Source organism: Heterodontus francisci, chromosome 9 (genome assembly GCF_036365525.1).
Source record: "Heterodontus francisci isolate sHetFra1 chromosome 9, sHetFra1.hap1, whole genome shotgun sequence".
In the NCBI taxonomy this organism is placed as follows: Eukaryota; Metazoa; Chordata; class Chondrichthyes; order Heterodontiformes; family Heterodontidae; genus Heterodontus; species Heterodontus francisci.
The window spans coordinates 47221317-47244200 of record NC_090379.1 but is presented as its reverse complement, the minus strand read 5'-3'; the positions used below and the strand labels follow the sequence as shown (position 1 = coordinate 47244200).

Sequence of the window (22884 nt, the reverse complement as noted above, 5' to 3'; positions counted from 1 at the left end):
TTCTTACGCTTTTTTTCCCCCCAGTAATCATTTAACCAAAATATATTTTCTCCCAATCTTTCAAATGGAGTGACTGGATAGTGACCAGGAACCTGAAACTAATACAGCAGAGACTAGAGATCACAGGATCATTCTCGTCTACAGCAGCTCAATTTGGAAGTTGGGTTGAAAGGTGGAAGATGCCATTTAATATGAGGTTGGGGAAGGGGAATAAGCTAAATGGTAGTTATCGACTGGACACAAGACAGAAAAGGAATCTGAAGACACTAATTGATAGGTCACTGAAATGATCAGCAGAATCTGCAGTAGCAGTAGAGCAGCCAACAGCAAGGATTGAGATCAGTGGTAGGGGTAAAGCCAGGTGGGGTCAGTGTACATGGGATCAGCATCCAGCATCCCCATGTCTGTAAATGATGTCACCAAGGGGGTGCATGCAGATGAGAAGAGGTCAAGGATTGTTCCTTGGGGGACTCTAGAGGTAATAATCAGATAGGTGAGTGGAACCAAGCGAGGACAATACCACTGAGCTGGAGAACAGAGAAAAGGCATTAGAGGAGAATGGAGTAGTCTACTGTGTCAAACATTGGAGAGGTCAAGGAGGATGGGGAGAAATAATGCACCATGGTCACTGTCACAGAGAATGTAATTTGTGACTTTTGTTACAGTTGTTTCAGAGCTGTGGTGGGATGGAAACCTGATCACAGCGATTGAAGCATGGAGTTACAAGAAATATAGACATGGATTTGGGAGGCGACATGTTCAAGAACATTAGAGAAGAAAGGAAAGTAGATGTGGCAGTAACTTGCAAGGAAAGAGGGGATGAGGATGGACATTTTAAAGGGTTGATGATGGCGATTTTTAAAGACAGCATCTGAGAGAGATTTACAATGTCAGCTAGCAGGGGAACCAGGAAGGGAAGTTGGGTGGTCAGCAGCTTAGCAGGGATTTGGTCAGGGAAGTAGGAGTCTCATGAGTGAGATGAGCTATGAAAGAGTATGAGGGCAGATGGGAACAGAAACTGGAGAAAGACACAGTTTGAAGGCTAGGGCAGCTTAAAGTTTGGCGAGTGGTGGGGTGGGCAGGTTTGGCTTTGTGGGCAATGGAAAGGTTGCGGGGGCAAGGGTGAAGAAACATAAGCATCTAAACAGCTGGACATCTTAGTAACAAAACAAGTTAATGAGATCCTGTACTTGCTTTTAGAAGTGAAGGTTGAGGGAACAAGGGAGAGGGTTTTAAGGAGACAGTTGAAAGCGAAAAAAAGAAGCCGAGGGCTACTTTTGCTTTCTAGAATGATCCTGCAGTACTGAAGACTATTGGTATCAGAGACAACTGCAGACAGTGATTGATGTGGCCCAACCAGAGCTAGTGACGATGGTTGGCTAGAACAATTTTGAGCCAGATAGGTTCAAGCCTGTGACTTTTGGAGTTGAGCAAGCCAACACGGGGGCCATATGAAAGGGGGGGGGGGGGGTTGCAGAGGGGAATGGGAGGATTAACCAGGAAGCAGCGATTACATTTCAATAGTAGAGATACGCGTTTTTGGTAATGGACTGAATGTGGGGTTTGAAACATAGCTCAGAAAATTGGGGTTGAACACCATTGCATGAGTTCAGCAAACATCCAGAAAGGTGGGTGGGGTCAAGGGGCTTTGAAGTGGATTGATTGTTGGGTTGTGGACATTTTGGTTTGCATAACTAGGATCAATTTGTCTGGCTTTTCTCATTGAATGTCAGTGGTCTGATTGAAATGCTTACACATGATTGCGGATGTCACAGCCAACGGACTAAAGCACATTGAAGACATTACTGACTTCTTGGATTAGATTCTCCTAAAGCTTCCGCCATGTGGGGCAGAATATTTGATCAAATTGTGAAATTGAGATTTTTACTTAAGACTCACTGCACCCAAACAATTAGTACTAAACTCATGACTGTTACACACTGGGGGAATGCATTTATTTTGAAAGGGAACTGAAATGGCAGAAACATTTCACCAGAATAATAGAGCACCAGTCCATCCCACTGGCTCAGATTCAAGTCCAGGATCCACAGGTAAAAAGCAGTGCGGCACAGCAGTCTGCATTGTATTAAGGAAAAACAAGAGGAAAGTTGGAGTAATTAAACATAGTTTACATTTTGCACTGGCAGGGATCAGCAACAGTACTGATAGCTTATAAGACGACAGGAAACCACACAGAATTGCACTGAATTTACAGCACAGAAATGGCCAAACAGGTCCACACCAATGTTTATGCTCCACAGAAGCCTCCTGCCTGCCTATTTCATCTAACTCTATTAGAGTATCTTCCTATTTCTTTCTCCCTCATATACTTATCTAGCTTCTATTTAAATGCAATCATACCACAATATCATACCAATCATGCAACAGACTAGCAGTCATTTGTGAATTTGTCTCTCTCTGATCATCTTTACCCAACTAGCACCACAGTCTTTGGCTTCCTCAATAACAGGACATTTTAAAACAGAACTTTAATTCTTCTTTCAAGTAACATTTCAACAGTTTCCAAATTCTTAAGCCGAAGACAGCAACACTCAAGCAGATGTAATGCAATCTAATGGATTTCCAATCCACAAATTGCCTGATTTGTACACTAGGGCACATTGCCCATTACAAGTGGCAGAAAGTATGCGCTTCCCTCTCTCTTCCCCTCATATAGTACACACACTAAGAATGTTCTTGGTCATGAGCACAAACTGAACATTTTCTATATTAATCAGATAATTTTTTGTTGTTGCAATTTCACAGAAAAATAAAACCAACAGTACTACACAAGCGGGTGTTCACCTAGCTACTAACAGCAACTCAAGATACAGTGGCATTATAATTGTTGATATAATACACCTGCACCTTCAAGGCATACATATCTACAGTCACTAAGTTGAAATGCTACCCTCAAAATGTATGTACAAAGAGAGGCAGCAGCATCTGTAGGTAGACACATTATAGTACAAAAACAAAAAGCAGACAATGTGCACAGCCAGCACCCATTTGATCAGATAAAGCATAGCCCACTCCAGAGACAATCAGCTTAAGATCAAAACAGCTTTGAAATAAAATCACTTCCACTTAATGCAACGTAAAGCACCCAGAAGATGAACTCAAATATCAAATCATATTTTGGATTACATTAGTCCAGGACTATTTTATGCTGCATTTATACTACAACTGTGGCTTTCCTTTCACAGCAGTTATAGTATAAATTTAATTTAAAATCAGAGGCAGTGCTGACCTGACCCTGGAGGAGGGAGTCTCAAACAGTTAACATCCGATTTATATTTCATATGTTTAGCATTAGTGTGAAGCTAAAACCACTTCACACCAATGCTAAACTTGTGTAGAAACACACCCTCACATCGAATTCCAGACTGTTTTTAATCTCACAGAAAGCTAGCTAAAAATAACCCAGAGTTGAAACTTGCTTAGGAGTTGCAACTGTCATTAGATTAATTCGGATAGGCAAATCCAAGCTGGGGATTTAAGAAAAAAACTAAGTTGCAATATCACTTCCTTTAAATGCATGCAAATCTAATGAAAATGCTACAATTTTCCCGGTCTGAGTTAGTGATATTGACTGGTAGAAGGTGCTTCAATTTATTAGGAATCAACTTTTGTGAAGAACATCACAATCTACATGACAGCCATTGCTTCTTTATTAACTCAGTATTCAGCATTACTCCAGCCTAGCACCATTGGAGTTGGTAAAAACTCAAAAAAAAACTCAACTAAACAGTGAACAGTAGCTTTCTCATACAAGACCCACCAAGTAAAAATTCCAAGATTGTAGGCAGTCTTTCCACACAGAAATGTCAAGGAAAATCCTCCCTTCCCTCATTTATGCTTTCCCTTCTAAACACGCACTGACATTGATGATCAAAATTGATCACAAGCGCTCGGCTGGATTTGTGCGCATTGTAACGCAAAACAATAGAATCACTCACTAAAGCTTTCGATCAGCTATTTAATCTATCCAGTATTCTTACTGCAAACAAGGTGGAATCAAACGAAGGCAGAATTTTCTTTTACAAAAAAATTGTCCTCACCTGAAAACACTGCCATGAAGATACTGCCTTTCCACTGTTCAAACAACCAAAATCGAGCAATAAACAGAACTTAAGAGGAGTCATTCAGTTAGGGAGTTTCCTAGGCAGGATCAGTTCCAGGTAGAGCTGGGGATGGCCAGCCCAAAAACTCCCAGAAAAAAACTATTTGGGGGAAAGTTCCCGGAGCAACAGACGCTCTATCTGCTGCAGTTTAAACTTTTACCCAAGAAATGTTGTGAGGCATTTTATTAATTTAAAGTTACAGTGCATAACAAAAGCTCCATATGGCTAAAGCAAAGGGAGTGGCTAATGTAAGGAGCTATTTGCTTTAAAAGCAAAGAACTTTTTAAACTGAAGGACTGTTTGGAATGTTTTCCCCATAACATTTACCAGCAGCATGATCCATTACTTCAGCAACTTCATAACTCAAGGTTTTAAAAAGGTAAAAATATAGGCTAGGGTTGCATGAAATCCTAATACTAACACAGCAGTTGGTAACAATTTCAGAAGATGATCAATAAAAAGTCATAACAAGAACAAATGTCCAGCAAATGATCTGGGTATCAAAATTAAAGAGACTGATTTAAGTTATTGCATTTGAGATAATTCACCAATGGGGGCTCCCAGCAAACAATGGTGCTCGCAGGGAACACTGGTCAAGAAATCAAGGGTCCACCTTCTGACTATTAATTTAAATTGATGGAAAAACAAGCGGTGCAGAAACACAATTTCTCAAATCACACTCCCTGCCATGGAGTGCTTAAATACCACAATTTAAACCAGTAAATCAGTTTAGTAATTTGATGCCCAAATTCTTTCCAAACACTTTTTCTTGTAATAGTCAGCCCTAAAGCTCATTTATCCCAAATTAAAGAGATAGGATAATGTTTTCACACACACACCTACATGACCACATAGGGTATAGATGTTAACAAACACCTAGAGTACTGTGTACAGTTTTTTTATTTTATTTTTATTTAGAGATACAGCACTGAAACAGGCCCTTCGGCCCACGAGTCTGTGCCGACCAACAACCACCCATTTATACTAACCCTACAGTAATCCCATATTCCCTATCACCTACCTACACTAGGGGCAATTTACAACGGCCAATTTTACCTATCACCTGCAAGTCTTTTGGCTGTGGGAGGAAACCGGAGCACCCGGGGAAACCCCACGCAGACACAGGGAGAACTTGCAAACTCCACACAGGCAGTACCCAGAATTGAACCCGGGTCCTTGGAGCTGTGAGGCTGCGGTGCTAACCACTGCGCCGCTCCTTGTTTAAGGAGTAATACATTTATATTGGAGGCAGTTCAGAGAAGGTTCACCAGGTAGAGTCCTTAGATGAATGGGTTGTCTTATGAGGAAAGGTTGAGCTAGTTGGACCTATACTCATTGGAATTTAGAATGAGAGGAGACCTTATTCAAACATATAAGATTCTGAGGGGGCTTGACAGGTGGGTGTTGAGATGATTTTTCCCCTCATAGGGGAATCTAGAACTAGAGGGCATAGTCACAGAATAAAGGGGTTGCCCATTCAAATTTAAGATGGAGGCAAGGAGAAATTTCATTTCCCTGAATCTTTGGAATTCTCTATCCCAGAGAGACAGTGGAGGCTGAGTCACTGAATATACTCAAGGCTGAGAAAGACAGATTTTTGAACTATAGGGGAGTCAAGGGTTATGGGGAACAGGCAGGAAAGTGGAGTTGAGGTCAAGATCAGATCGGTCATGATCTTATTGAATGGCGGAGCGGGCTCAAGGGGCCGTATGGACTACTCCTGGTCCTATTTCTTATGGCCTTAAACTGAGAACAATTCTTAGAGTTTGAGAAATTTCTACTTGTAAATAATTTGCTCTTCAGTGGCGTACAATTACACGTTAGGTACCAAATCAGTTCACTGACAAAAAGCACCACCAATGCTAACCCAACTAGCATTCAAAAGTTTGCAAGACAAAAAGTGCTTTCAGTTTACCTTGTAAAGGACGCATATTATTTGGCTTCCTAAGAATTTTTGAAGGATAATTACCATTTGGGTTTTTCCCATGTACATTAGTCCTTCGTTAACCATTTTAGATAACCTGCTGAATGACAACTACTTGTTTCGAGGTGATTACTTTCGTTAGTTTTCTTTTTGGAAATTTCTTTTGGCCTCCTTATCTCGAGAGACAATGGGTAAGCGCCTGGAGGTGGTCAGTGGTGTGTGGAGCAGCGCCTGGAGTGGCTATAAAGGCCAATTCTAGAGTGACAGGCTCTTCCACAGGTGCTGCAGAAAAATTTGTTTGTCGGGGCTGTTACACAGTTGGCTCTCCCCTTGCGCCTCTGTCTTTTTTCCTGCCAACTGCTAAGTCTCTTCGACTCGCCACACTTTAGCCCCGCCTTTATGGCTGCCTGCCAGCTCTGGCGAACGCTGGCAACTGACTCCCATGACTTGTGATCAATGTCACAGGACTTCATGTCGCATTTGCAGACGTCTTTAAAACGGAGACATGGACGGCCGGTGGGTCTGATAACAGTGGCGAGCTCGCTATACAATGTGTCTTTGGGGATCCTGCCATCTTCCATGTGGCTCACATGGCCAAGCCATCTCAAGCACCGCTGACTCAGTAGCGTGTATAAGCTGGGGATGTTGGCCGCCTCGAGGACTTCTGTGTTGGAGATACGGTCCTGCCACCTGAGGCCAAGTATTCTCCGGAGGCAGCAAAGATGGAATGAATTGAGACGTCGCTCTTGGCTGACATACGTTGTCAAGGCCTCGCATGAATTATGGTCCTAAAGAAGTTCCCATTTTTGTCAAAGTATACACCTGGAACAACCATTTCATTCATAACAAAAACAAAATAACTATTTCACTCATATTCTATGAATGACCACCTCATTGAATTTATCACTGCTCATATATGAATTTACATAAACAATATGGGCAATCTCAGGATTTTTTTCTGCCCATTTCAATAACCAAGTCCTCAATCCCGGTGAACCAAAATGTAGCCTTATGTATAAATTAATCTAGAAATAGCAAGCCTTTATACCAGTGAGGCATGCGCTGGAAATAATACAGGGTACCACTTGCTTCCATTCTCTCTGGGCACATAATACTTTGAGAGGACATAAAACTCAACTTAAAACCTTGTGTTTATTAGATAGTATTAAACAAATTTAGGGGTCAGCTTTGGCTAAGTGGCATTCTTGTCAGTTAGAAATTCATGCATTTAAACCAAATTTCAGTGACTTGAGCACATAATCTTGGCTCGACTGCAGTACTGAGAGAGTGCTGCACTGTTGGAGGTGCCGTCTTTCTGTTGAGATGCTAAACTGAGGTCCCAGCTATCCTCTCAGGTGGACATAAAAGATCCTAGAGTACCATTCAAAGAGGAACAGGGCTGTTCTCAAGCCAACATGCATTCCTCCTTCAATATCACTAAAACAGATTATTTGGTCATTTAGTTCATTGCTCTTTGTAGGACCTTGCTGTAGGCAAATTGATTGCTGTGTTTCCCTACATTGCAATAATGAATATGCTTCAAAAAGTACTTAATTAGCTGTGAAGCACTTTGGGTTGTTCTGCTGTTATCAAAGATGCTATATAAGTTTAAGTTCCTCTTTCTTTAAAAGCAAGATTAACTCAGTATCGTAAAATACTTGATTTGTCACCAATACCATAAATTATTCAGAAGTCCCAAATTGCTGTTACTTCTCAGTAGTTTGGATCATGTGAAAGAAATGCTCTAAGAATTACATGAAATGTTTCCTCAAAATTGAGTCAGTAGTCAGACTGAATGCAAGGAAATGAAAGGGCTAATGCTAATTTAACCACGAGGGCTTTCACAAATAAAACATTCCTTACTGGGGAAAGAAAGCAAGCCTTAAAAACCACAGGCCTACAGACAGCTTAAGAAGGAAATACAGATGTCCTTTCTTATCGGGACTGGTGTGTAACACCTTTGATAGCAATGGCATGAAAAGCTAGGGAGAAAAGAAGCAACCTGGCATGCCTAGGTGCCCATGTTTCATTGATTTGGGCATCAAGAGTACGAACAGGGTAAGGGGAATAGTGTTCTTGAATCTAAAACTCAGTCTTCTGTCCTAGTTTAGTTCTAGTTCTTTTAGTAGTCTTTGTACTTGAGGGTGTAGGCGTTTGTCTGGTACATGTAGAATGTTTTTTTAAAATTTGCTCATGGGACGTGAGCATCGCCGGCAAGGGCAGCATCTATTGCCCATCCCCAGATGCCCTCGAGAAGGTGGTGACGGTGAGCCACCTTCTTGAACAACTGCAGTCTATGTGGTATAAGTACACCCACAGTGCTGTTAGGGAGAGAGTTCCAGGATTTTGACCCAATGACAATGAAGGAACTGCAATATATTTCCAAGTTAGGATGGTGACAGTGTTGGCAGGGAACTTGCAGATGATGGTACGCTGGTGCACACGCTGCCCTGGTTCTTCTAGGTGGTAGAGGTCACGGGTTTGGAAGGAGCTGTCAAAGGAGCCTGGGCAAGATGCTGCAGTGCATCTTGTAGATGGTAAACACTGCTGTCACTGTGCGCCAGTGGTGGATGGGAGTGCCGATCAAGCAGGCTGCTTTGTCCTGGATGGTATCAAGCTTCTTGATTGTGGTTGGAGCTGCACTCATCCAGGCAAGTGGAGAGTATTCCATCACTCACCTGACTTGTGCCTTGTAGATGGCTTTGGGGAGTCAAGAGGTGAGTTACTCATCACAGAATTCCCAGCCTCTGACCTGCTCTTGTAGCCACTGCATTTATATGGCTGGTCCAGCTAAGTTTCTGGTAAATGGTGACCCTAGGATACTGATAAGAACATAAGAAATAGGAGTAGGCCATTCAGCCTCTCCCGCCATTCAATAAGATCATGGCTGATCTGCCCCAGACCTGAACTCCTCTTTCGTGCCAGCTCCTCATTGCCCTCAACTCCAATATTTCAAAAATCTATCTACTTCCTCTTTAAATACTTTCAGTGATCTAGCCTCCACAACTCTCTGGGGTAGAGAATTTCAGACATTCACTACCCTCAGAGAATAAATTCCTTCGCATCTCAGTTTTAAAGGAGTATCCCCTTATTCAGTAACTATGTCCCCTAGTTTGAGATTCCCCCAGTAGTGGAAACATCTTCTCAACATCTACCCTGTCAAGCCCCCTCAGAATCTTGTATGTTTCAATAAGATCACCCCTCATTCTTCTAAACACTAATGAATAAAGGCCTAACCTGTTTAACTGTTCTTGATAAGTCAACCCCTTCATCCCAGGAATCAGCCGAGTGAATCTCTTTTGAACTGCCTCCAAAGGCAGTATATCCTTTCTTAAATATGGGGACCAGAACTGTACACAGTACTCCAGGTGCGGCCTCACCAACACCCTGCACAGTTGCAACAAGATTTCCCTATTTTTATACTCCAAAGCCCTTGCAATAAAGGCCAAAACTCCATTTGCCTTCTTAATTACTTGCTGCACCTTCATGCTAACTTTCTGTGTTTCATGCACAACACCCAGATCCTGCTGTGCTGCATTTTTTTTTTTAAAGAGTCTCTCTCCATTTAAATAATAGTCTGCCTTTTGATTCTTCCGACCAAAGTGCATGACCTCACATTTTCCTACATTAAACTCCATCTGCCAAGTTTTTGCCCACTCACTCAACCTATCTATATCCCCTTGCAGATTCCTTATGTCCTCATCACATGCCCTCCCACCTATTTTTGTATTAGCAGCAAATTTGGATATATTACACTCTGCCCCCTCCTCCGCCCCCTCCTCCAAGTCATTAATATAGATAGTAAATAATTGAGGCCCTAGGACTAATCCTTGTGGCACTCCACTAGTTGCGTCTTTCCAACCTGAAAAAGACCCATTAATCCCGACTCTCTGTCTTCTGTGAGTTAACAATCCTCAATCCATGCTCATACATTACCCACAATACCATGAGCTCCTATCTTGAGCAATAATATTTCATGGGGCACCTTATCGAATGCCTCTGGAAATCTAAATACACTACACCTACTGGTTCCCCTTTATCAACTCTGCTTGTTATATCCTCAAAGAACTCTAGCAAATTTGTCGACCATGATTTCCCTTTCACAAAACCATGCTGACTATGTTTGATTGCGTTAAGCTTTTCTAAATGTCCTGCTATTTCTTCCTTAATAATGGACTCTAGCATTTTCCCAATGCCGGACGTTAGGCTGACTGGCCTATAGTTTCCTGCTTTTTGACTCCCTCCCTTCTTGAACAGGTGGGGTTCAGCAATGATAATGCCATTGAATGTCAAGGGGAGATGATTAGATTCTCTCTTGCCTGGCACTTGTGTGGCATGAATGTTACTTGCCACTCATCAGCCCAAGCCTGAATGTTAGATATAGATATAGAGAGATACAGCACTGAAACAGGCCCTTCGGCCCACCAAGTCTGTGCTGACCAACAACCACCCATTTATACTAATGCTACATTAACCCCATATTCCCTACCACATCTCCACCATTCTCCTACCACCTACCTACACTAGGGGCAATTTACAATGGCCAATTTACCTATCAACCTGCAAGTCTTTGGCTGTGGGAGGAAACTGGAGCACCCAGCGGAAACCCACGCGGTCACAGGGAGAACTTGCAAACTCCACACAGGCAGTACCCAGAACCGAACCCGGGTCGCTGGAGCTGTGAGGCTGCGGTGCTAACCACTGCGCCGCCCCTAATGTTGTTCAGGTCTTGCTGCTTATGGACACAGACTACTTCAGTATCTGAGGATTTGCGAATGGTACTGAACACTGGGCAGTCATCAGCAAATATCACCACTTCTGAGCTCATGATGATGGGAACATCATTGATGAAACAACTGAAGATGGTTGGCCCAAGGACACTATCCTGAGGAACCCCTGCAGCAATGTCCTAGGGCTGAGATGATTGGCCTCCAACAACCACAACCATCTTCCTTTGTGCTAAGTATGAGTTCAACCAGTGGAGAGATTTCCCCCTTAATGCCCATCGACTTAAATTTTGCTAGGGCTCCTTGATGTCGCACTCAAGTCAAATGCTGCTTTGGTGCCAAGGACAGTCACTCTCACCTCATCTCTGGAATTCAGCTCTTTTGTCCATGTTGGGACCAAGGCTATAATGAGGTCTGGAGCCGAGTGGCCCTGACAGAAAACAAACTGAGCATTGATGAGCAAGTTATTGCTGAATTAATGATGCTTGATAGTGCTGTCGACAACACCTTCCATCACTTTGCTGATGAGGCAGCAATATGCCAAATTGAATTTGTCCTGCTTTTTGAAGACAGGACATACCTTTCCACATTGTCGTGTAAATGCCAATGCTGTAGCTGTACTGGAACAGCTTGGCTAGGGGTGTGACTAGTTCTGGAACACAAGTCTTCAGTATTACAGCCGGGATGTTGTCAAGCCTTTGCTGTGTCCAGTGCGATAAATGCTGTAAAATCAGAAAATGCATCTCTGACAAGAGAATGAGAAAGTTACACTAGCCAGATACAACCAGATTTGTCACCTAGACATAAAAAAGTTTCCTTGCGATCAAAGGAGGTGAGATTTAATAAAAACTGAAAGTGCTAGAAATACACAGCAGGTCTGGCAGCATCTGTGGAGAGAGAAACAGAGTTAATGTTTAGCACTTTCTGTTTTTATTTCAGATTTCCAGCATCCGCAGTATTTTGCTTTTATTTTAAAGGGGAGATTTAAGCCAGCTAGTCCAGGTATAATCATCAGTGTGGAAGATGAATTTACCCAGGTACAGAGGATCCATGAGGAATGGACAGCACTGCTGCAGGCAGAGGTTATTCAATGTGACTTGTCAGGAGGCTATCCCCATCCTCTTAGAGGAAGATGAGGCAACCAGTTCATTCACATTAGCTCACAAGGGCAAGTTTGTATAAGTTAACACAAAATTCAAAAGGACATTAATAAAGTTGCAGAATGGACATGTAATTGCCAAATGAATTTCAATGTAGATGAGTGAGAGGTGCTGCATTTTGGTAGGAAGAATAAGGAGGTCACATATTCCTTGGAAAATAAGAGTCTAAATGGGGTAGAGGAGCAAAGACATCCAGGGGTACAAATTTACAAATCAGTATAAGTAGCTACGCACGTTAGACCATAAAAAAGCAAACACAGAACTAGGTTTCATTTCTAGATGAAGCAAATTGAAGAGCAGAGCTACTTTGTTAAACTTGAAAAGAACAATTGCAGCAAGCAATAAGGAAGGCTAATGTTAGCATTTATCGCAAGAGGAATTTGAGTACAGGAGTAGTGAAGTCTTGCTTCAATTGTATAGAACCTTGGTTTGACCGCACCTGCAGCTTTGGTCTCATTACCTTAGGAAAGATATTATTGCCATAGAGGGAGTGCAACAAAGGTTCACCAGACTTGTTCCCAGGATGGCGGGACTATCCTGTGAAGAGAGATTGGGGAAACTGGGCCTGTATTCTCTAGAGTTTCGAACAATGATGATCTCATTGAAACCTACAAAATACTTAAAGGGATAGACAGAGTAGATGCAGCTAAGATGTTTCCTCTAATTGGGAGGTCTAGAACCAGGGGACACAATTTCAAATTAAGGAGGAAGCCACTTAGGACAGAGATGAGGAGAAATTTCTTTACCCAGAGGGTTGTGAACCTTTGGAATTCTCTACCCCAGAGGGCTGTGGAAGCTCAGTCATTGAGTATGTTTAAAGCAGAGATTGACAGATTTCTAAATACAAATGACATAAGAGGATATGAGGATAGTGTGGGAAAAAGGCATTGAAGTGGATGATCAGCCATGATCATATTGAATGGTGGGGCAGGCTCGACAGGCTGAATGGCCTACTCCTGTTCCTATGTTCCCAACATTGGTTACACCATACTGGGGAGTACTGTGCACAATTCTGGTCTCCATATTATAAAGCGGATAGAGAGGCACTGGACAGCATGCAAAAACGGTTTATTAGGATGACAACAGAATTGAGAGGCTATACGTATCTGGAAAGATGGAGTTGGCTGGGGGACTTTTCTCTAGAAAAGAGAAGGCAGAGGGGTGACCTGATATAAATTTTTAAGATTATGAAAAGGTTAGATGTAGAGAAGATATTTCCATTTGTGGGGAAGACCAAAATTAGAGACCATAAATTCAAGATGGCTCTAGCCATAGTCCCAATGGCATCTCTCCCCATTAGAGAGAGACAGTTGGTGATGTATAGCTCGAGGGTCACCACTCCTCAAGCATGGGGCAAGGCGAGGAGGCAGGCCACCATGAATTACCACAGCCGGTATGGGGATTGAACCCACGCTGTTGGCATCTTTCTGCATTTCACACTAGTCATCTAGCAACTGAGTTAACTGATCCCCCCCCCCACCCGCCATAAATACAAGATAGTCACTAATAAATCCAATAGGGAATTCAGGGGAAACTTCTATAAAAAGTATATAAGCATAAAAGTAGGGAAGTCTTGCTACAACTGTATAGAGCACTGTTGTGACCGCACCTAGAGTACAATGTACAGTTTTGGTCACCTTATTTAAGCAGGGACATACTTGCATTGGAAGCAGCTCAGAGAAGGTTCACTCGACTGATTCCTGGGACGAGGGGTTTGGCTTATGAGGAAAGGTTGAGCAGGTTGGGCCTATACTTATTGGAGTTTAGAAGATTGAGAGGTGATCTTATTGAAACACAAGATTCTGAGAGGGCTTGACAGAGTCGATGCCGAGAGGATGTTTCCCCTTGTGGGGGAATCTAGAACAAGGGGGCAGTTTCAAATTAAAGGGGTCTCTCATTTAAGATGGAGATGAGGAGAAATTCCTTCTGTCTGATGGTCATTAGTGTTTGGAATTCTATTCCCCAGCAAGCAGCTAAGGCTGGGTCATTTAATATATTCAAGGCTGAGTTAGACAGATTTTTGATCTACAAGGGAGTCAAGGGTTATGGGGTACAGGCAGGAAAGTGGAGTTAAGGCCACAATTATATCAACCATGATCTTACTGAATGACAGAGCAGGTTCAAGGGGCCGAATGGCCTAGTCCTATTTCTTATGTTCTTATATTCTTAACCCAGAGAGTGGTTAAAATGTGGGACTTGCTACTGCAAGAAGCAGTTGAGGCAAACAGCCTAGATGCAGTTAAGGGGAAGGTAGGTAAACAAACGAGGGAGAAAGAAATAAAAAGGTCATGCTGAATGGATAGGAGGCTCATATGGAGCATATACACCATAGACCAGTTGGGCCAAATGGCCCATTTTGTGTTGTACATTCTATACTACTTAACTTGTTAGTTATCAGGGTATCTAATTCTATATTGATCTAATCAATTTATATCAATCTTAGACCCTGATCTCAATTGTCAATTTATTATATTCAAGCAGTTCATGCTGAATTACTTTGATTGTCTTGGTAAACTGTTTTTCTATCAATTAACCCCCTCCACCAATTACTTGCATACTCAATGCTCAAATGCTGCAAATGGGTTTCTGAGGGCAATAAATAGTTGATATCGTGTTATTTACTTCTTTGACTTTTTTGATTATTTGGCAAGAAACATTAATTTGTTTACTCAGGAGCTTGTGTGTATTCTAATTGGAGTTTTGTATAGTAAATTCTAACATAATCCAAACTGGCTAACATAAGTCAGTTCGGTGAGCCAAATTTCTGTGCTGTAATGACTCTATCCTAGGGATAAACTTGGTGGTAAATTCTAGATGGGTGAAAGCCTGCTCAGATTTCCCAAAAAAAAAGGAATTAAAAAAAAAAAATTAATGCATGGGATGTGGGCATCGCTGGCCAGGCCAGCATTTATTGTCCATCCCTAATTGCCCTTGAGAAGGTGGTGATGAGCTGCCTTCTTGAACTGCTCAGTCCATGTGGAGTAAGTACACCCACAGTGCTGTTAGGAAGGGAGTTCCAGGATTTTGACCCAGCGACAGTGAAGGTACAGCGATTTAGTTCCAAGTCAGGATGGTGTGTGACTTGAAGGGAAACTTGCAGGTGGTGGTGTTCCCATGCATTTGCTGCCCTTGTCCTTCTAGTTGGTAGAGATCGCAGGTTTGGAAGGTGCTGTCTAAGGAGCCTTGGTGCATTGCTGCAGTGCATCTTGTAGATGGTACACACTGCTGCCACTGTGCGTCGGTGGTGGAGGGAGTGAATGTTTGTAGATGGGGTGCCAATCAAGCAGGCTGCTTTGTCCTGGATGGTGTTGAGCTGCACCCATCCAGGCAAGTGGAGAGTATTCCATCACACTCCTGACTTGTGCCTTGTAGATGGTGGACAGGCTTTGTGGAGTCAGGAGGTGAGTTACTCGCTGCAGGATTCCTCGCCTCTGACCTACTCTTGTAGCCACAGCATTTATATGCCTACTCCAGTTCAGTTTCTGGTCAATGGTAGCCCCTAGGATGTTGATCGTGGGGGAGTCAGCGATTGTAATGCCATTAAATGTCAAGGGGAGATGGTTAGATTCTCTCTTGTTGGAGATGGTCATTGCCTGGCACTTGTGTGGTGCGAATGTTACTTGCCACTTATCAGCCCAAGCTTGGATATTGTCCAGGTCTTGCTGCATTTCTACATGGACTGCTTCAGTATCTGAGGAGTCACGAGCGGTGCTGAACATTGTGCAATCATCAGCCAACAGCCCCACTTCTGACCTTATGATTGAAGGAAGGTCATTAATGAAGCTGCTGAAGATGGTTGGGCCTAGGACACTACCCTGAGGAACTCCTGCAGTGATGTCCTGGAGCTTCTATAATTCTAAACTTAACAAATCTCTTTCCCTCTTTCATAAACACAAATTTTTCCTTCTCATTTCTTCCTTCCTCTTCTGAAGTCAGTGATACAAACTGAGCCACTGTACCAAGGGCAATGGAAGCCCTCTTGTACCTTGCTCACATGCAACCTGAAATGTGGGTGTTGCAGGATATTAGCTATAGGATATACGCATCACAACCAAGCTCAATGCTGTCTTCATCCATACCCAAGGAAGGAGCTACTAAGTATTGTTTAGGAGTAGGAACCTTGCTGATCATTCCACTTCACAATGCAAGATCAGTTATGGAGCATCAATTATTCCCTCAACTGAAATCAGCTGTCACTGTACAGACAACCTAACATGCCTGGAGCCCTCTGTTAGGTGGCTCAATACCACCCTATCCAGTACATTCACCCATCAAACCACAGTGAGACACCATGCAAATTTCCAGTTGAAAGAAAGTCTATGCTGAAGATTCACTTGAAGCACTCTAAACAAAGTGTTAAATTAGATTCATGAACCAAGATAGTAAACGTACTGCATATTACTTTCTGTACTACTAATATTCCAGCATGGTGTTGGAAGTGCTGCCTGTGCCTATGGGGTTATATCTCAGTATGAGCTACCGCCTTTAGGAGACGGTGGAAAAAAAAAGTTGTATTAATAGAGCAACTCATTATGTCTCTCAAATATCCCAAAATAACTCGCATCGAGTTGATTACTTGGAGTGTCATGCCTATTGCCAATTGGGCAAAAGGATCAGCCACGTTCTACACAGCAAGATCCCACTAAGACCAGTGAGACAGATGGACAGGTAATCTATATTTAGTTGCTGAAGCAGAAATGTTCGTTTCGACATCAGGTGAAGTCTCCGTTCTTTTTTTTTTGAGAGGACACAGATAAGGAAAGCCATTACACCCATTTTAGTTCATTCATCGAGAGAGAAATGAACACCATCCCACCCCACTGTAGCATCCAATTGTTTCTCTACTGATTCCATGGCTATTATGTTCATTGCTTCATTAAAAAAAAGGCATTATTCAATACCTTAATCACTCTGCATGTGAAGAATAATTTCTAGCCATCAGTCCTAAAATGACCATTCACTACTTTGAACTCGTACTCTACTTCTACAGTTTAATATTTTGGGTTAATGCTGTAAAAACCCTCTCAGACATCTCCTAACTAGGCTGAAAAGCTCAAGCTTCTCTAGTGTCATGAAGACCCCCACCTGTCATGAATGAGGCACATTAATTTTGTCATACGAACATTAATTTTAAACTGTTGCTGGAGTGAAGAAATGACTTGTTTAAAAAGAGATCACCAGACACTTGGTTGGAGGACATTTGCATACTACGAGACAGTGCTTGGAGAGACAAAAGAATTGCTCACTGATTCAATTAACAGAGATTGGGCTGGGCAATGGCGATCCACATCTGGTCAGGGTAAGAGACAACACGACAGCGCCCCCCCCCCCCCCCCACCGAGAGCTTTGGAATCCACAAAAGAGTTTGTTGGGAAAAAAAACTCAGTCACATGACTAATCTGCTAGCCAACTTGGAGGTTTTAATTGTGCTCACAGGACAGTTTGAAGACACAGACTGCAGATTGTAACTGAACCTCGAACAAGACAGCCTCTTTCCTGGCTGGCTCTCTCTCACTTTCTCACACGCCTTCAGACCCACTGAAGACACGTAAACCTCAAGAGAGAAAAGACTCCTACAGCAAAACAAGTTGAAGTGTGCACTGGGCCCCAACGAACAGCAAGACTTACCGGCAACCAAAGACTCCACATTGAACTTAAAGGCCCATAAATAACTACCAGATATTGCCTCAAACATTTCCCCTTTATTCCTTCTACTTTTTCTGTCTATATCTGCATGTGTTTATCACATATGCATGCTAGCATGGCCGTGTGGCATATTCGTAGTTGTTAACCAAATTGGAGTTTAAGATTAATAAACTTCCATCTTTCTTGCTTAAATCGAACGAAACCGGTCTGATTTCTTTGCCTTACAATTAGAAAGCAGTGAACAAGGATTCACTGAGGGGGAGCTAAAATCACTGTGTTTTTAAAATTAAACCCAATCACTGTTAGACCAGGCAAAGGCTGAGAGGAGACCCTTATCTCACCTGGTCTTAACACTAGTCTTTCCTTAGACCTCAGATCAGACACTAAGGATCAGTCTCGTAGCTCTTCCCTGCACTCCCTTCAATACTTGAGCATTTATTTTGCTTTTTGGTGACCAGAACTGGACACCATATTCAAGATGCAGTGTAACCACATCGCTATACCATTTGATCATTACTTTTCTCACTTATATTCTACAATTTTGGCTCCACTGTTTCGTGTCTTATTGCTTTGTTGATTGCTGCTTTGCATTGGTTTGACAAGTTTATTGGCAAATCCATCTGGATTTGGCTTGCATTCAACTTCATCTTTAGCTCTTTCAATGTCATTCATGGACTGTGTGCGCCATCTATTTTTCCTTGTTACATATATCCCTTCATACTTCTCTGCATCTCATCTCCATTATTCTGTCTATTTGGAGATCTTGTGCAACTCAATCTTTAATTTGAGTTGCCTTTGCTGATTTCACCCCGGTCCTAGTTTGGCATGATCTAAAAAGTGGACCAATTTTGCATGGAATTTCTGAATCCAAGACATTTATGTAAATTGGTAGCAGGTAGAAAAAAAGAACTTGCATTTATGTGATGTTCACATCCTCAGTATGTCCCAAAACACTTCACAGCCAATGAAGTACTTTTGAAGTGTAGTTACTGTTATAATGTAGGCAAACATGACAGCCAATTTGCTCCCAGCAGAGTCCCCCAAACAGCATTGAGATAAAATGACAACTAATTTGTTTTAATGATGTTAGTTGAGGGGCAAATGTTGGCTAGGACACTGGGAGAAATTCACTGTTCTACTTCAAAGGAGTCATATCATGCCAAAGATGTCATACGATATTTTACACCCACCTGAGGGGGCAGACGGGGCCTCGGTTTAATGTTTATCCAAAATACAGCATCTCTGACAGCATAGCACTCCCTCAGTACAATACTGAAGTATCAGCCGAGATTATGTGCTCAAGTCTTTCGTGTGGCTTGAATCCACAACCTTTTGACTCCAAGGCAAGAGTGATACAACACAGCTAAACTGAAAAAGGGATTACTGAATTGCATGTGTGATAGTTTGATTTCCTGTTTAAAGCTACTCAATATAAAAAGTTAGCAGTCTGAAAATACAAGTACCCCCTCTTTTGTTTGTCGTGTGCAATCACAATTATTCTCGGGCTCACCATTGAGGTGTACTCTAACTGCCATGTAAACCTGGCATCAGCATAACAAGTCCTGATTCTTAGATAGAAAATCAGATTTAGAAATACCACTTTCAACAGTACAGTTACACAATACCCACCTAACCATTCCTTAAAAAATAAAAGTGGGCTTGTGCCTTTATCATTTGTCAACATGACACCTTTGAAACATAAATAAATGGTTAATTTTTAAGTCTCAATTATTTATAAAATCCTCTTCAAAGTACTAACAGAAATACCTAAGGGGAAGAACACCAGGCAGTTATTCTGTTAGGAGATGGAAAACATATTTGTTTGCTTTTGTAAAGGAAATTTTATGCTCAAAAGGTTAAGGGGATGTGGCTGTTTTCAATGCAAAATGAATGAAAAAGGTAGGTTTTACTAAAAACAAGAACAATGTAAGGCTCTTTACTATTCTCTATGGGAAACCACAAACCTAATTGCTTTTTTGCCCTTAATGGAAGTAGTAACTGCTGCAAACACGGAGTCTCTTAAATTCATGTAGAAAAATTAAGTTTGTCTCGTTACAAAATGCTTGTTTTCAGTATAGTTGTCACAGTCAACACAAAGCTTCATTGAAAGCAGTAAACTCATCCTATTCCCGCACCACAAAACATTTCATTGGAGCCTTTATCTATATTAATAGCATACTCCATTAGATCAGAAAACCTACTCTTCTGTGAAAAGATTATGTGCAAGAAATACACCCATTACACCAGTTAACAAGGTATGCTTCTCAGACACACAAAATGCCAGTTTGAAAACTTTTGTTCAGCAAAAAGTCAACCCACGCCTGTAGTAAACTTGAACACCACGCATAAAAGACCACAAATGCACATTTAAACACACTACCAGGAGTATCGGTTGGCAGCAAAAAGCTGAGATAATAGTCATTTCAATGTATGGCAGCAGCCTTTACTTTTTGTTATACATAACATATAAAATGTGAAATTTTTCTTCACAGGTCTCCAGTATTTATCCCTTCATCTCCAAGTATCTGAAGGGGAAGGCGCTAATCTACATGTAAAGGTCACAGTGCCCTTTCACAATCACTCATTCAAATAATACCCTTATACAGCACTTGCACAGGTCATTGCTTTCTGCCAAAATAAGGCAATTTGCTTCAATGGATGGTGCAGCTCAACACGTTTGAGGGTCTCCAAACTTGTCACGTACAACATCAGCAGATCCAAGATTCAGTCAATGTTCAGGCTACAGCTTTGTGATAGAAGTGGTTTATGAAGGCCACTTGGTCTGGCTTAATACATGGAAATGCACTAATTATACAATACCTGCACTAACATTAAACATAGTCCAGCTGAATCCTTTCAGTATCAGAAACATAGAAGCTACATGAGATTGATAAAACTCTTGGAGCTGTGAGGAGGGGAGGGGGGAAAAAAAATTGTAAACACATTTTGTGATAATGCATTTACAACGCTGCTGCTTCCAATGACTAGAGTAATTCATCCTACCACACCCCACATCCCCCGCCCAAAAAAGTTATTTGTTTGAGTATTTTTTCTCATAGTTAAGATAACTGCAAAATCTAATAAAAAGAGTAACCTATTGTGGTTCTTGGACAATCACACAAATTTACCATTGTGGCAGGCTTGACAGAAATATTGGATGTGTATCAGCTCCTTGTGCCTTGTCTGCACACTGGAAAAAGATTAGTAAAAACAACCACTGGTACAATGTGCTTTGCAGACACAAGAACAGAATTTTTAAAAGTATTTTCTGAGTACTCTTGATATCAGAAATATGTGAAAATGCAAATTTGGAGAGCTTGCCTCCAAAAATCACCAAGCTGACCACAATAATGTCAGAACAGTCTTACACTTCCAGGTGCAAGAACCAGTAACGCTAGTCAGCTGTACCTTGACTTGAAGAATACTGTGCAATGGTATGGACATGTATAGAATCTTTCAAAATATTACACATTTAAACTTTTTTCAGCCATTTCAGATCAGAATTTCTGAACTTTTCAAAACAGATTATTTTGGTGCACAGTGATAATGAAAATTAAAAATTAAGGTCACTTTGTGGACAACATGGAAACAACTACACAGACAATATTCAATATGGAGCATTCAGTCTGATCAATTTTGGCTTCTATTAAGCTGCCTTCATTTATTTGACATCAACTTCTATTGCTTTCATCATAGTAATGGTGTCTTTCAATTGTATAGAATTGTTGGCGTGTTGCATGTTAAAAGACTGCCGTATTAAATCCTCCCTCAGTTGTTCATAAAGTCTTTTGCCTTGATTCTCACATAGTTGCTCAAGTGTCTTCTTGGAAGGAGCATAGTTCATTGTAATGTTAGAGTGCAACTGTAGGTCAGCTAAATACTACTGAGATCGTATCAAACTTCATGAATGACCCAAATCATTTGCCTAGTGCAGCTAACCAAGCCTAAGTATTAAATAATGCAACCACAATGAAACACTTAAAGGGCTAACCTTTAAACTGGACTTTTTCTATCTGGCCTCCCATCCTTCATCTTCTGTAACATTCAACTCATCCAAAACTCTGCAATCAGTATTGTTTTCCACACCAAGTCCCACTCACCCATCGACCCAATCCTCGCTGACCTACATTGGCTCCTGCTCCTTCAATGTCCAAAATTTAAAATTTCCATTCCTCCACAGCCTCACCTCTCCAGCACTGCAACCCTCCCCGCACACACCACCCCCCCCCCACCCCACCCCCCAACTCTCCATTATTATGATTTCAGCCTCTTGTGTATTTCCTCTCCCATTGCTGCACTATTTGCACCCATTCTTTCAATCATCTAGACACCAGGCTCTGAAATTCTGTCCCTAATCCCTGTGCCTCTCCAGCTATGTCTTTTTTTTTTTAAAAAAAGGACCATCCTTAAAAACTACCTTTTTGATCAAGCTTTTACTTCTCCCAACAACTCCTTCAATGGTTCAGAATCCATTCACCCTTCCCCCACCTCATGCTTCTGTAAAGTGCCTGGAGACATTTATCTATATTAAAAGGCACTAAAGAAATGCACGTTCGGCTGCTGACCAAAAGCTGGTTCTTGATTCTCATCAAAAAGATTAAAACAGGGTAGTGAAGCAGGTTTTCTTATGGGGGCAATTAAGCAGTTGGTAAGAAAGTAGAATTTCACAGTTTTAACATTTTTTGAGATGGCAACATTCTGTAATCCTTCACCCTGTTTTCAATATGCCTATTTTTGAAAAGTTTCCATGGAATCATCTTCCAGCAGATGCGAGCGATTATAGATAAAAATCACTCCAGGCTTGCAATCCATTGGTAATTTGCATACCACCAATAAAGCAATCTGTTCTGGATTGTAAATTAACAAGGATTGTAACTTACAAATTTTTGATAATAATGTTGATTTGATCCAATTTCCATTGTTACGACCAAGTGAGAGAGAGGTCTAGGGTTCCCTTTCAGCCTTCATCTGGTTTTACTGTAACAGGGTTTAGTTTTAAACACACCGTGTTTTCAGCTTCCCCTTGGCGAATCCTTGTTCACCGCTTTCCAATTATAGGGCAAAGAAACTAGCACAAACAGGCTTCCTTAGGTTTAAAGAAAAAAAGCAGAAATTTATTAAACTTAAACTCTAATTCGGTTAATGCCTACGGACACACACTGCGCCCCACGCTAGCATGCATAAGTGATACACACATGCAAATAGAGACAGAAAAGAGAAGAAAAATAAAGTGGAAAGGTTTGAGGCAATATCTGAAGAGTTGTTGTTACGCTTCTTCGAGCTCACTGTAGAGTCCTCGATTG

General features: G+C 41.6%; 1 protein-coding gene across 2 annotated transcripts in view; it reads right to left on the bottom strand.

The window, feature by feature from the left end:
* traf3 (TNF receptor-associated factor 3) overlaps nt 1–22884 on the bottom strand; it is a 108756-nt gene that overhangs the window by 40581 nt on the left and 45291 nt on the right. The window contains exon 1 of one of the 2 annotated variants that reach the window (XM_068038966.1): nt 4062–4098. The exons of the other annotated variant lie outside the window; for it this stretch is intronic. The gene's annotated coding sequence lies outside the window, so the exon portion shown is untranslated. Of the gene's footprint in view, nt 1–4061; nt 4099–22884 lie in introns of those variants that run through there. 2 annotated transcript variants of the gene reach the window in all.